Here is a 16,158-nt window from a genome sequence, read left to right as displayed (position 1 = left end):
AGGAATGAGATGCTGATGATTTGTCTTAATAGTTAAGCTTATCAATACAAGACAAGTGGGATTCTGATGCACACACCCACACAGATCAGCTGCATAGTGCAAAGAGCTAGACACAGCTCCAGAGTAGTGGCTATTCTCTGGTACTGCAGCTGGCTTTCATTTATTTCAGTGGGAGCTAAGCTGTAGTGTCAGAGAGTGGCTACTACGCAGTAGCTGGAGTTATGTTTTGTTGGCGATTGCAGGAGTTGGAAACAGTGGGAATGTTGGACTCTGAACTGTTAAGAAATAGGTAATCAATATCTCATTCCTGGACAACACTCTCTAGAGAGGTTGTCCACTACTTTCATATTGATCTAAGCTTTCCATTGGTCATTAATATAAAATCGGCTGGGGTTTGACACTGGTGATCAGCTATTATCACCTCTTGGTGTTGGCCAAATGTAAGCCATGTAATAAGGGTGAACCTGACAGCTCTATACACAAAATAGGAGCTGGTCTGTTTTCACATTGTACACATTTACATACTGCCAACACCGCATGTGATAGCAGTTCTTTGTGGATTTTTTTCTGACACACACACACACACACACACACACCCCCACACCTACTAAATGTACCATTTATAAACCAAGCAAATGCAGGAACCACCAGAATGAGCCTATAACTACCAACCCCTATCTTTAGGTCAACTTCTACTTTTATATCAAGCCTCCTAATGGATGGGGAAACATGTCGAGGCAGCAACAAATGAGAAGTCCTTTTTTCCGGAACGACCCTCCAGACAGCACCACCAGGAGGTTGTCCATATCCTTGACAGGAACACAAGAGGTTAAATAGCCCCTCCCCACTAACACCCGTCAGTGTTTTTCCTGTCTCTATCACGGACAGACGCAGAGATGCACGAATTACCTGTTTTCCGGCGTTCTTCGGGACCCGGTGGAGCAGGAGCTCCTGGGAGAAGCTGTGCCCTCTCCAGAGGGTTCTCAGTGGTGGAGGCAGGAGCCGGAAACTACTCCACAATAGGCGCTGTTACCGCAGGAGGTCCCTCAGCGTGGGGTCAAGCTGTGTACGCCCCATCCCTGCAGCATCCCCTCAGAGGACCCTGCGCAGCAGCTGCTGTTTGGCTGCAGGACAACCGGCACCTCGTGCCCTAGACTTCCAGCGTGCTGTCATCGGAAGGTACGCCGGTGACAATTTTCGGGGGCGGGACCAGAGACAAACATGGCAGCGCGAAGTGTGACGCGGCCTTCAGCGTGGAAGAATGCACAGAGGCCAGCGTCGTCTGGATTCCAGCGCATCGGCGGGTGTCTGGAGAGGTGGGGCTTTAGACTGGGACTGAGCCTGATGAATTGGCGTGCGCTGCAAGGCCAGCGACGTCATGAAAACAGCAGCTGAGCTCGGAAGAAGGACGAACCAGATGTCTTGAAGCCAAGTAAGGCAGACTATTTAAAGACAGACTGACAGCATACTTGACTCCTTAAAGATGGAAAGTAGTTGCCGTCTAGACGTCCAATCCCTAGAGCCAGCCCCGGACCATGTGAGTAAAGGGTTAGTATGGTCCCTTACAGGTCTCCATATGCAAACATACAGGAGCCTCTTTCCTATACATATTTTGCAGGCCAAGGAAGCACCTAGGCAATCCACCACGGACACCAAGCAGAAATCTAATAAATGCCCCCTATAGTCGGCCAGATTCCCGCCGGGACATACAAAGAAGCTATGTGAAGGCTGCAGATCGGGACTCCTCACACAGGAGCAAGCCTCTCTCTCGGACAATATAAAGTCTATGATCCGAGAAGAGGTGCAGATTACAGTTGCAGCACTTGTACCATCACAGTCCCTGCATCCTAAGGCCTAAATGGGAGCTGGAACAGAGTTCGGAGGAAGGTGAGGTGCCGGAATACTCCAATCCTTACTCCGGGGAAGGTTCCTCGGCAGCTCTTCCAGAAGAAAGGTAGAGATACCTTTTTTCCTCTGAGGACACTGACACGCTCCTACAAGCTGTCAGAAACACAAAGAATGTGGAAGAGTCTACGGTGCCACAAACAACCCAGGATGAGATGTTCGGTGGGCTAAGCCCGTAGGAATAGTGTTTCCCGTTGACAGGCACATAACAGCAATGATATTAGAAGAATGGAAAGAAACTGGGGAAAAAGCTGGTAGTCCCAAAAGACTTCAAATGCCACCTCCCCTTTGATCAAGAAGAGACCAAGGTGTGGGGAAACGGTCCCAAAAATTGACATACCTGTAGCCAGGGTGTCAAAGAAGACAGCTATTCTCTTTGAGGATTCATCCGGCCTTAAGGATCCGATGGATAAGAGATAAGAGAACCTCCTCAAGAAAGCCAGGGGGAAGCGCCGCTTTATCCATTTTAACCACATGCGGAACGGTGTAAACGCACCCCCAAAAGAAATTCATGAAATGCTGGTTTTTGTTCATTCTGCGTCCCATAAATAGGAATAAAAAGCTATCAAAAAATGTCACGTGGGGCCTGGAGAGATCAGCATATCTTAACAGCAGGGGAGCACCTTTGATGTCCGGAGAGCTGCCACTGAGAAGCACCTGTCTGGGTGAGAGTACCAGGAGCGGCGACAGAGTGGACCCCTGACTGCGAGGCACCCACGGTGAACGGTTAGACTCCCTCCCCACTTCCCCCAGCTGCTGTAGACGCCGCACAGGAGCGCAATTACTGGAGTCGGCTTCACCCTCTCCTGCTTGGAGAGATTTCCGGGGTGTGCGGTCAGTGGGGCAGAACGCTGTCTGTGATTCAGGACAGGTGGGAGACGTGACCCTGAGGTGAGGAGGTTGCTGATAGAGGAAGGTAGGGAGGCTGGGAGAGGATCTGGCACTTATAAACCACAAGACTCTTAGCGTGCAGAGAAACACAGGGGAAGAGGTCAGGTAGCTGGGGGGCCAAAAGGGTGAAGACACTGACAACAGATCAGCAGACAAAGCAGAGATACAAAGGAAAACATTGCCACCCGCTCTCCAGACACTAGTCTAAAGACACGGGAGCTGCAGCAGCTATAACAGGATTTTGAAGTGCACAGCAGTCCTGTACTTGAGCTGTCCTCTCTGAGACAGTAAGACAACAAACGCTGTGCTATCTGAATAATTGCACATTGGCCTTGAGAGAAATATAGCATCAAACTTAATCCTCTCGAGCTATTAAGCAAAACCCATCTCTAGTTGCATAACATTCGTGGAATTCTCGTTGCATATTTTTTACTGAACTCTTGATATATAATTTTGCTGAAATCTCGTCACATAATTCTTGATATAACCCTTACTCATCGCCCGGACATTTAAAGGGAATGTGTCTGTTAAGTAAAACGTGACTCTCGGGGCCTTCGGGAGGCGGAGCTTGAAGATGGCCGCATTTTAATAGAGCTCCCTGATGGCAGAATTGAATCCGCTGCCATCACACCACAGCACTGAGCGGGCAGCAGGGATAAGGCCCGGGCAAGGTTCCCCTGATAGCGGGACCAGCTCTCCGGGAAACGTGGCTTTCAATACGTGGAGCACACGCTGGAGTGCTCCACGCTACATTACCGGATTGCAAGTTAACGGGGCAGTTACATGTGAGGCAGATATTCAATAGTGATGCCACTGCCAAACCTACACAAGCTCATCAGGTCTCTTTTTCACTATGGAAAAATTCCTAGACAAATCTGGAAAATCCAATAGACCCTCAACTAGGCACCAGAATACCACCTCCCCACCTAAGATGACCGCTGATGCAGAACGGGAGGATACGCAATCTATTGCTCAGGCCATTACGGATATTTTAATGCCGAAAATAGACTCTCGTCTGGTGGCATTTCAGTCAACTTTGGATGCTATCGCCGCTCAGGTTAACACACAAGGGGCACGCATAACAGCTGCAGAACAAAGAATGACAGATCTGGAGGACATAGTTACAGAGCTGTCCGGGAAGCTAGAACGGAGGGATAAAGATGCCACATTTCTTCTGGATAAAGTCGAGGATCTAGAGAACAGATCTCTGCATAATAATCTGAAGCTTGTTGGTCTCCCCAAATCGATCAAAACTCCTGATGTGATGGGGATTGTGTCAGAATGGCTCCCAAAGGCACTAAATTTACAACTGCCCTCAGGTGCCCTGAAGATCGAGAGAGTTCATCGCCTGGGCCCTCCTAGGAATGATACGGATTCCAGACCACGTCCGGTAGTCTTCAGGGTCCTGAATTTCCAAGATAAAATCAGATTGCTATCGGCAGACAGGAAGCAACCATTATCCTATGAGCATCATAAACTTTCTCTTCCAGGATTACTCTGCTGCGGTGGCAGCCAAACGTAAAGCTTTTCATCCCGCATGTGCCATGTTGGTGGTCCATCTTTATTTAGTAAAAAAATACACATTGTGTGCTGAGGCATCATATTCCAAAAAACAGAGGGGGGTGGCGATACTTATCAATGAATGTCTTAATTATATTTTGGACACGTGGGAGGACCCAATGGGAAGAATTTTAATAGTCAATATAAAAATAGGAGTTTGCTATAATTTGGTAAATATTTACGCACCTAATGGTCCAGACTCGCAGTTCCAAACCCAGTTGCTCTGATAATCTGATAATTGGGGGGGATTTTAATGAGGCACATGATACAGTATATCTATGGATAGATCAGGATCACACAGTCATGGAGCTACAATACATGAAGGTCTCATCCAGAGGCTGATGGACCACTTGGGGCTGACAGATGTATGGAGGTGGCAGCATCCCACTGATAAGGATTTCTCGCACTACTGTCATGTTCATAACACTCATGCAAGATTAGACTATTGGTTATTGGGATTATCTTTGGTGGCCCTTGTTCTGTCGGCAGATATCTGACCACGCCTCGGTGGTTTTCAAATCTAGATTGGTAATTCCGGCACGTAAGGAAAGGAGATGAAGGTTCCCCTCTTATTTATATTCGTCCTGTGATTTTAAGGCCTATTTGCGAATGTCGTGGAATACATACAAAGAGGACAATAGGGAGCATTGTACTGACCCTCATTTATTTTGGGCTGCCTCTAAGGCAATTTTGAGGGGACGAGTAATCTCTTATGTTGGGAATAAACGTAAAAAATTATTAGAGGCCACATTGGCAGCTCAGGAAGAATTGACCCAGGCATATAAAAATTTTAAATGTTCTAATACCCTCACAAATAAACAGAAATTCATAGAGGCCAAAGAGGCAGCAGAAAACATTGAGCAGGAGAGAACGCTGTATAGTCTAGACTATCAAAAACACAAATATTTTAAATGGGGAAACAGGCCGGGGAGGTTACTAGCCTCTCACTAAACCTTTCAGACAAGCAACTAGGATTACCAGGATTCGTAACCAAAATGGCATAGTCATAACAGATAATGAACAAATAGAGGAATTCAGACAGTTTTTTGGGTCTTTGTATGCTGATGGGGAGAGGAGATTTCGGAGGCATTGGGTTTCTTCGGGGATGGGGTGGTTCCTGGTATTACAGAGGACCAGAGAAACTTGCTTAATTCACCTATTACCATTACGGAGGTTCTGTCAGCCATCTCTACTCTTTAAGATTTCTAAGGCACCGGGTCCAGACGGGTTTAGTGGAGAATATTATAAAATCTTAGGCCCATGGGTAGGTCCACATCTAGTTGAGTTATTTAATGGAATTATGGAAAAAGGTTATATTCCAGACAGATTTAATGAGGCTTGTATCATTATGCTTCCTAAGCCTGGGAAGGATCCACTGCAAGTGGAGGGATACCGCCAATCTCACTGCTCAATGCAGATTTTAAACTCTTGACAAAAATATTGGCAACCAGGGTTCAGCAAATTATTCCTGAGTTAATTTCACCACATCAGACGGGGTATGTACATGGAAAATCGATAACCTATAATATAAGAACAGCGATAGACACTATATCTAGCTGTAGAGTCAATAAAGGCAGGAGAAGCATAGTGGTGGGTCTTGACGCAGATAAGGCCTTTGATAGAGTTTCCTGGAATTATTTATATAAGCTGTTAGAGGTCAGAGGGTTTGGGTCATGGTTCTGCAATGCTATTAAATTATATAGGGACCCCACATCTAGGCTTTTTATAAACAACACTTTATCGGAGCCCTTTGCCATTCAGAGGGGTACGAGGCAGGGATGCCCACTAGGGTGACCGCAAAAAATCGATGTCGGAATTTTGTCCGTCTGGACCCCACAAAACGATTCCCCTTTCCAGATAGCCAAAATTTGAGCTCGATCAAACGACGTTAACCCGTGCCGCTCGTCGCTCAAAGTTTGAAAAAATCCAAATTGAGGTATTTTAAGATTTAGGTATTTTGCATAGTCTGTTAGACTATAAAGAATGTGACAACAACATTGCAGAAATAGCCCTGACCAAATTTTCGAACCATTTGTGGTATTTGAATGCAGAGTTGGTGGGATTATCGTTTTTTGATCCCACCATTACAGACAATGAAAAGTTGTTAATGGCTAATAAATTGCTCAGTAGCACAGATGAACCATCAGAGCACGCTAGGGTGCATTAGAAGCATTAGCGATATTCAGGGCGGGCAAAATAAATGAGAGCTGGTTCCCCTTTCAATGGAGGAGTGAGTCTATTGGAAATCTGGGCATCAGACTTCCAGCAGATCCACATAAATTGTATTGCCTTAATTATAGACCCATTATTAATAAGGTTAATAGCCTCCTCAACTCCTGGAAACAGTTCATTTTGTCTTTTACTGGGAAATGTCACATCAGGGGCTCTCCAAAGGCAACATGACACCCGCAGACCATTCCATCAAAGTCTGCATTCCAAAACGTCACTACTTCCCTTCCGAGCCCTGACGTGTGCCCATACAGTAGTTTTCCCCCATATATGGGATATTGGCGTACTCAGGACAAATTGAACAACTTTTGGGGTCCAATTTATCCTGTTACCCTTGGGGAAAATAAAAAATTGCTGACTAAAAGATCATGTTTGTGGAAAAAGATTTTTTTTATTTTCACGCCCGGGCATTATGAACCTCTGTGAAGCAATTGGGGGTTCAAAGTGCTCACCGAACATCTAGATAAGTTGCTTGGGGGGTCTAGTTTACAAAATGGTGTCATTTGTGGGGGGTTTCAACTGTTTTGGCACATCAGGGGCTTTCCAAATGCGACATGGCGTCCAATCTCAATTCCAGCCAAAAAAGTCAAATGGCGCTGCTTCACTTCCAAGCTCTGCCATGCGCCCAATAGTGGTTTACCCCCACATGTGGGCTATCAGCGTGCTCAGGACAAATTGCACTATAACTTTTTGGGTCCTGTTACCCTTGGGAAAATAAAAATTGGGGGTGAAAAGATCATTTTTGTGGGAAAAAATTTTTAATTTTACGACTACGTTATAAACTTCTGTGAAGCCCTTAGGGGTTCAAAGTTCTCAACACACATCTAGATAAGTTCCTTCACTCAGGCTCCAGCGCATGACCAAGTCACACGCTCCAAATGTGGCTATCAGCCGGGAAGACACATCTCAATCCCCCGGCCCTTCCAGCCATTGCATTAACCAGTCTATCGCCCTAGCAGGAGCTGGAGTTCCTCCATCCTGGGATTTCACCTCTCCTGCAACAGCGGGAGTCGGGGTTCCACCAGCATTGGTCACCACTCCTCCTGCGTCACACGGCGGTGATTGATCCAGGGTCAGTGATGAATTAACGGTGAACGGGGTGATCACAAGGGAGAATGAGCTAGCCTCAGCGATAAAGGAGCTAATACAACACGTAACGCTACCATGCGGTACAGCTGAAAACCACAACATTTCAGTCAGCTAGTTTACACAAGGATGCCTTTTTCTGCGGGATCAGCCCGCTAGGCGCACACATAGACCAGGAGACAAGACAAAAAATATGGAATAATGACTAGTCTACATATGGTCTCTTGTCTGTCGACCAACAAACCGCTGATAGAGAAAGGAGAACAAATGAGTGAGTGTATGATAGAAATAGTTTGAGAGTAGCACAAACCATGAATAAATTGGCTGCAAGTGTTGGCAGTACTGAGCTGTATTATGGGCCAGAAGCATCCGAAACATTGCTCCGCATTATTTATATATCAGGATCTGATTTATAATTTGTATAAATCCCATGGTGGTTCTGCCTGGCGGCGGTATGATGAGGAGTTCTGCAGGCGGCTGGCCCTACAGCCCGGCTGATCTAGGATGGGGGTCAAAGCGATAGATGTGTGACTGCGACTGATGCTGTCACAGAAGCCGGCCCCATTTTCATCCGTGACCACTAGCTACTCCGCAGATCAACACTCAGTAGTCATACGAAAACCAGGGGCCTGTTGGCTATTTAACGAGGGAAACTGCCGCTTACAAGCGCTATGTAGGTTTAGGCATGACTGCCCAGCTTGCGGAGGAGGACACCCAGCAACAAGGTGTACTCGTCAAGCAAACAGAGCTACAAGGCAAAACCCCAGTGAGCGTAACCACGATGGGCCCCTGGCTAGACCTCTACCCCAATAAAGAAGCAGCACAGCTATTACACTCAGGCTTTACACACGGTTTCTTTATTCCCTTCATGTTGAATAGAGCCCCCAACACTATCCAATAACCTAAAATCAGCTCAAGAATTCCCTGAAAAGCCAAAAAATAGAAAAGGAAGTGGAGCTAGATAGAATGGCGGGCCCCTTTCAGTCGCTGCCCCTCAAAAATATAAAAATATCTCCCCTTGGCATTATACTGAAAAAGGAGCCTGGTAAATATCGTTTATTCCATCATCTGTCTCACCCAAAGTGCGAATCGGTTAATGACTATTCCCCCCCTAGAGGAAGCCTCTGTCACATACGCGTCTTTTGACAGGGCTGTAGAATTAGTCCGGACAGCCGGGCCCGGCGCCCTGCTAGCAAAATCAGACATAGAATCAGCATTCCACCTTTTACCAGTACATCCCGAATGTTACCACCTATTAGGATGCAAGGTGGACCAGTACTATTATTTTGATGTCTGCCGATGGGATGCTCCATTTTGTGTCACTATTTCAAGTTATTCAGTATGTTCCTAGATTAGGTAGTCCGATATGAGACAGGCAGCAATTCTCTGATTCACTACCTCGATGATTTTTTGTTCGTCGGACCCAAAAATTCTAAACTCTGCTCCCTCCTGCTAGCCAAATTTAAATTTATAGCAAGCCATTTCGACGTCCCGCTATCACCCGAAAAAACAGTCGAACAATGTAATGTACTGCCTTTCTTGGGCATCGAAATAGACACCAATGCGATTGTCTTACGGTTACCTACAGAAAAAATTCAGAAAACTACAGATGCTGGAAGGTTTCTGTACAGTTAAAAAAGTCACCCTCCAGCAGATGCAGGCCTTGCTGGGCCTACTGACGTTCGCCAGCCGTGTAATGCTGGTCGGTAGAGCATTCTCTCACAGATTAGCTTTAGCAACAAAGGGCATTTCCCAGCCAGGCCATAGAATTAGGCTCACTCTTTAAAAGCAGACTTAGTTGTGTGGAAAACTTTCCTGCAATCATAGAACGGTCATACATGTGTCATGGCTAACAAAACGTCAAGCAAAGACGTAGGGCTCGTAATAGGGTGGAGGGAAAAACATGGTTTTGCAGCAATCTACAATGACCAATGGTGCAAAAGCAACTGTCCAGAGTTATGGACAACATTTAGCTGGGGATGCGATCCAGCCCTGTTGGAAATTTTCTCAATAGTTGCATCTGTCGAGATATGGGCCAAGCAGTTGAGAAACTCAAACATTCGCTTTCAAACAAAAGATGACAACCGCTAAGAGCTTGAAACATATGTCATCTGCATATTTGCCCATACTCTTTTACGCCGGTTAGCACTGCTATGCTTGGAAAACAATATCTGGTGCCGAGCCACAGTAGTGGCGGAGATAGATGATGATCTCATAACCCTCTTTTATGTTCGGATTGGCAGGCCTTCAGAATCCAGCTTCCAAACGTGCAACCTTCGGGCATTCAGTGTCCGCCATCCCTATGGGACACAGTGGCCAATCACTGATGCCCTTAATCTTGCCCTCAGTTTCACTGGCTACCTGACTGGTTTATGGTAAGGCTTGGGAGAAATGGTGCTCATTAATTCAGGGTAGGCCAGTAGACAAATGCGACCGAGCAAGAGGTGTAGTGACGACAGAATTTTTCGTTCGGCTAAAAGAAGGAGGGGCGTCGGGTACGGCGGGCAACGGAAATTATCGGGATTAGCTTTCTTTCAACTAATGGGGTCGGCCGATGTAACAAAACTTTCATCAAGCAAGACATTAAAGGCTGGATAAGGCTTCAACCAAGCCAAAAATGTCACCGCCCCATTTCACTGAGTTTATTGCAAGACATTATTTCAATAGCCCCATCAGTCTGCAAATTGCAATACGAGGCGACCCTCATATCAGCAGCCTTCGCCATCGCCTTTTTCGGTGCACTGCGCATTAGCGAATTGTTGCATCAATCAAAAAGCGCATCAGAAGGCGGTTTAATTAACGAGGACATAGTCATATGCAGCGACGCTCTGTGCATACGAGTGCGAAAATCCAAGTGTGATCCAACTGGGAGGGGCACGTGAGTGCTGGTTAAATCAGCAAACGGCCAAGTATGCCCACTTAAAATAGCCAAAGGTTATGCGGTAATAAGACACGAAAGCAGATTTTTTTTTCTCTCTCATACAGACGGGTCCCCTCTTACCAAATATCAATTTCAGGCAATTTTCATATTATGCTTAGAAAAATCCGGTGCTAATCCGAAGGGATACAGGATGCATTCTTTCCGAATCGGGGCAGCCACAGAAGCAGCTAGGGCAGGAGTGTCAGAGGCTGAAGTGCAGAGAATGGGTCGATAGAAATCCGCATGCTTCGCTAGATACATAAGACCTGATTTGTTGAAATAACACATTTTATCTCTTACAGGAGTGGAATTTGGGTTTTAGGACATTCATATGTCTATTGGGCGGCAAAGAGGGCAAAGCTACGGCCTGGTGGAAAGAGTCTAGGCTTCCCAGGTCTAGAAGTCAACTGGAGAAGAATAAGAGGCCTCCAATGGCAACAGGTGTCCAAGAGATGGTTAACATCTCCAGGAGGACGAAGCGCCCGGTGATAATTGTTATACGTTGGGGGCAATGATCTTGGCAAGCGTAAAATCGCTGATATTTTTTTTTTGGGGTGACAACAGTCATTGAACTTTTTACTTGTTTATTCACGAATATGGTATTGGTGTGGTCATAAATTATACCACGAGCCGTCTGGTGGGGTGCAAGAGATGAAAAAGCCATAGAGCGAGTAAGGAAAAAGTTCAACACGCGGATGGCAAAATTCGTGAAGGGAAAATGTGGTATTGTGGCTCGTTATCACCAGCTGGAAGGAAACAACACAGGTTTATTAAGATCGGACGGCGTTCACCTTTCGGACATTGACCTCAATATATTTTTGTTCGGTTTGCAGGATGGAGTTGAACAGGCACTGTTGTTGATGGGTGGGGGTCGGAGTCCTGTGTAGGTCATACACAGGATTCTCCGTGGCGGAAGAAGTAGTGGAGGGCAAAGATTCGTGACCGCTCGTTGGCCAAATCACCTGTCGATAGCCGACAGGATCTCGGCCACTAGCCTCCCGTTACGAAATGTATTTGCCCTTCTCTGCTTAGGTAATTAATAAACTGTGACCGACCTGTTCAACCCATTTAGGTCTGTGTATTCTTTGCGGGATTGGTGGGAAGGGGGGGTGAAGGCACTGCTTAGGACAACACATAGGTCTCCACAGTCTGGCAGGCACAGTACTGCTTAAGGAATGTGCATCTGACTGTGGAGCACCATGGACAAAGCTAATAAAATACTGACAGTGTCCAATTCACCCCCCCCCCCCACACCACTCCCCTCGGTGATGTACTAATTGGGATGCCCTGCTGTCCAATGGTCCTTAAAGGGGAAGGTATCTATGGCCACACCTACAAGGGTTAAATCCAGCTTTTTGATAAAGAACACAGTGTGGGTGTTCGAAACGCGTAATAGAGACTATCATGTGAACTCTGTCTTTTCACTCAATAAATGGATCTTATAGTAGCTGGAATTTTTTCTTTTTTTCTGGAGTAACTACACGCTGGACGACGTGATTCCTTACTCCCACACACCACAGGCTGTTTTCAAGTGAGCTGGTAAGCCCCCTTTTTTTTCCGTTAAATCCAGGTACCCAGGACTACAGGGGTTAAATCCAGGTACCCAGGACAGAACTTCCTTTTCCCTCCGGTGGTCACTCGGAAGCTTTTATCCCACCCTCACATACTTCAATGGGGGTAAATTGCCATACTAACTGCTACGGAGATATGTATACTTAATTTTTTTTAATAATATAAATAAAATAATGTATATATAACTAATCTTTGTTAACAATATTAAGTCCCAGCGGAAGTAGAGGAGGGCAAAGGTTCGTGACCGCTCGTTGGCCAAATCGCCTATCGATCGCGGACAGGATCTCAGCCATGAGCCTCCCGTTGCGAAATTTAATTGCCCTTCTCTGCTTAAGTAATAACCTGTGACTGACCTGTTCAACCCATCTAGGTCTTACTTTGCATTCTTTGCAGGATTGGTGGGAAGGGGGGGTGAAAGCACTGCTTAGGACAACGCACATGTCTCCACAGTCTGTGCTGATGTAAAGTAAACATGTGGGAAATGTTACTTAAGTTCTTTGTGTGCCATATCTCTGTGATTTAAGGGCATAAAAATTCAAAGTTGGAAAATTGCGAAATTTTCGCCAAATTTCCTGTTTTTCACAAATAAACGCAAATTATATCAATGAAATTTTACCACTAACATGAAGTACAATATGTCACGAGAAAACCGTTTCAGAATCACCGGGATCCATGGAAACGTTCCAGAGTTATCTCCTAAAGGGACAGTGGTCAGAATTATAAAAATTGGCCCGGTCATCAACGTGCAAACCACCCTCGGGGGGGGGTTGGGGGGTTGGGGGTAAGGGGTTAAAGGCATGTGCGCACAGGAATGGCTCAGTATTTGTTCAGGATTTGACGCAGATGAAATCTGCACCAAATCTGCATCTGAGGTCACTGGCAGGTCACCTGCGTTTTTGATACGGTTTTTCGTTGCATACTTTTTTTTTTTTCTTTTGTCACTTGAAGTAAAGCTAATTGAAAGTTGGCTTCTGGGAAGGGAAAAAAGTTATTTCCTGTTTGCAAATCTATTGGGGGTACGTACATCGTCCAACCTGCAAAGTCCAGATGGTACAGCATAGTGGATGAGATTTCAAGAAAAGCTATGTCCACTATGCGTGCAACGGCGCCCGTGGCTTACCTGCGGAGAAGGACATGCGGTGCGTCTTTCCAGATCGCAGCATGTCAATTTATGTAGAGGAGACGCTCAGTCTCCGCTGTGTAAATTACCCATAGACTTTCATTAGATATACTGTCCCATGACGAGTCCAGCCCTGCTACATCTGGATGCCTTTGGCTGAACTGTGGCATTATGCCGCCATTTAGCCTGACATTCTGAACACAGCTGAGCTTGAAGCTGATGACTGGAGGGATAACGTGGTTCCCTGCGGTCTTGTGAACTGCAGTTCTCACGATCAGCTGATCCATCGTGAGAACTACAGTATATGTGTACTTCTTGCTAAAACAAAAGGTACACTATTTTTTTAATTGGTATACCTGCGTAGTAAGCTGCATTCCAGCACAATATGCATGTAACTAGAAAGATAATGTGGTTTTACTGCATCTAATGAAAGTCTATGGGTAATTTACGCAGCGGAGACTGAGGTTCTATGGAAAGACGCGCCACGTCCATCTCCACAGGGAAGCCGGAGGCATCTGTGCACACATAGTAGAGTTGAGGTTTCTCGAAATCCCATCCACCATGCTGTAACACCTGGACGTTGCGGATGTACGCAGCGTCCAAACTGCAGCGTTTAGTGACAGTGGGAACATACCCTAAGGGTACTTTCACACATAAGTTTTTTGCCAGTGCACAACTAGTAGTTACCATAAATTCCTGCTGCTGTTTTAAAGAGGTTGCCCTAGTTTATCACAAAAGCTTGCAGTCACTCTGTGGCTGCAGACTTGTGAATCCCTCACATTGCGTGCACTGCAGGGATTCTCTGGTGCCGGCAGTAAGCTGGAGCAGTTATGTGACTACAAGTATGCAATATATGCATACTTCCAGCCGTATTCTGACTACACTTGGATAGCCACGCTCAATTCACTTGTATTGCTCTAAATTGTGCATGGTTTTTATCCATCATTAAACCCTGTCCGACATTTGCAGTAATACGTCCGTGCGCCTTGGGCCTTATTGATAAGGAACGTATTAGTACAGCATTGCTATCGTGCGTTCACACACAGGCTGTGTGCAAGCGATTGCCGCTAGGTGTCAGCTGAATCTGACACCCAGCACTAAGTGCCAGGAGCGGTCCCCTACCTTTCCCAGCATTTTAACCCCCCCCCAAATGCTGCAATCAAACTCGATGGAGCAGCATTCTGGGAGCCAGCAGAGGGAAGACAGCCTGTGTCCTTGGATCGGAGACTCCACAACGTGGGGTTCCGATCTTTGCCATGGTGACCCATGACTGCATCCGGAGCACGAGCTAGGAAAGTTGCTTGATCATGCACAGTGCATGATCATCAACTTTCTGTCAGTGCAGAGTTGACCGTTTTCATAGCATGGGGGATGCTGCTGCATCCCCATGCTATACAAGCGATCTGCCTGCAAAATTGATAGTCCCACAGTGGGACAAAGTAAAAAAAAAAAAAGTTAAAACTTTTATTTATTTATTTTTTAATAAAATTATTTCAAAAGATAAAATCAAAAGCTATTGTATCCATAAATAAATGAAAACAAAAAATATAAACAAGAACACATTTGATATCGCTGCTTCCGGAATGACCCGACCTATAAAACTGTAACACTAGTTAACCACTTTAGTGAACACCATGAAAAGTAAATAAAGGCAAAAAACAATGCTTTATCATACCACCGAATAAAAAGTAGAATAAAACTCGATCAAAAAGACAGATATAAATAAACATGGTACCACTGAAAACGTCATCTTGTCCCGCAAAAAACAAGCTGCCATATAGCTCACAGTGGAAAAATAAGTAATAGTTCTGAGTAGTGATGAAAAATTTTTTTTTTTTTTAATAAAATTGTGTAAAAGCGCCAAAACACAAAAAAAGTGTGGTTTCGCTGTAATAGTGCTGAGTTTGTTTTTTGTTCATTTTGCCTTCCAAAAATCTGAATAGAAAGAGATCAAAAAGTCGTTTCTGAAAATGGTACCAATAAAAACATCATATTAAGAGTCCTGTAAAATTGGATGTTTTTTCCCCTTCTAATCTTAGACATGACTATACACATCGTCAGGTAATGTACTGAGGAAAGATGATGTATTGTAACTATGAAGGTTAAAGATATTTATTTTAATTAGAGCAATATAAAAACTGAAAATTCAAGCTATGAAACATTAAGACGCACACTTGCATGGAAATAAATTATCAAGCATAGTTGTAATATTATCCTCAGTAGTAATTATTGTACTAAATCTGGTATGGAAAAAGCCATAACCAAGGGGATTTTCTGTAGTGCACTCAGTACAGTGGGGTCGGAGGTTTATGCACTTGTAACTATGTAAGTAACATTCTGGAATTTTGGTTATGCCCCACCATTTGTTCAATTTCTTGCTGTTACACCATATCTTATGAAAAATAAAATGCAAAGAGAGGCGCTATGAGTGTACCTGTGTTAGAATTAAATTCCCTAACTGAATTAACAGGGTGCTCATCTTACAGGGTTGTGCCACCCTTGCACAACTACGGTGTGAACGTGAATGGTAGTTGGGGAGCGTGTCCTCGCAGCCCAGAAGGGCACTGCACGTGGCTGTCAGCAACCTCCGCTCTCCTGGTCAGTCCATCTCTCACCGGCTTCCGGACGTGTTGTTGAGACCGATCCCAGCCGTAAGTGGAACACCAAGGGTCCCTGAGCTTCCCAGCACCGCCCAGCAATCGCAGGTTCTCCCACAAACAGCTGCCCTCCAAGCTGCTCCTGCCGCTAATCCTCAGAGAGGAAAATTCAATGTGAGGCTGTGTGCCCACGTAGCGTTTTTTAAGCGTTTCTGCAGCGCTTTTTGACAAGCGATTCTACTGCAGAAACACTTAAGAAAAGCATCCAATTGATTTTT

General features: G+C 45.4%; 1 protein-coding gene across 1 annotated transcript in view; it reads left to right on the top strand.

Moving 5' to 3' along the window:
- YWHAG (tyrosine 3-monooxygenase/tryptophan 5-monooxygenase activation protein gamma) overlaps positions 1–16,158 on the top strand; it is a 47,987-nt gene that overhangs the window by 20,993 nt on the left and 10,836 nt on the right. The window lies entirely within an intron of this gene.

Source organism: Dendrobates tinctorius, unplaced genomic scaffold, assembly GCF_039654945.1.
Source record: "Dendrobates tinctorius isolate UK_male_01 unplaced genomic scaffold, ASM3965494v1 ptg000007l, whole genome shotgun sequence".
Classification (NCBI taxonomy): Eukaryota; Metazoa; Chordata; class Amphibia; order Anura; family Dendrobatidae; genus Dendrobates; species Dendrobates tinctorius.
Note: the sequence above shows the minus strand (reverse complement) of the source record. Positions and strands in the feature narration are given on the sequence as shown.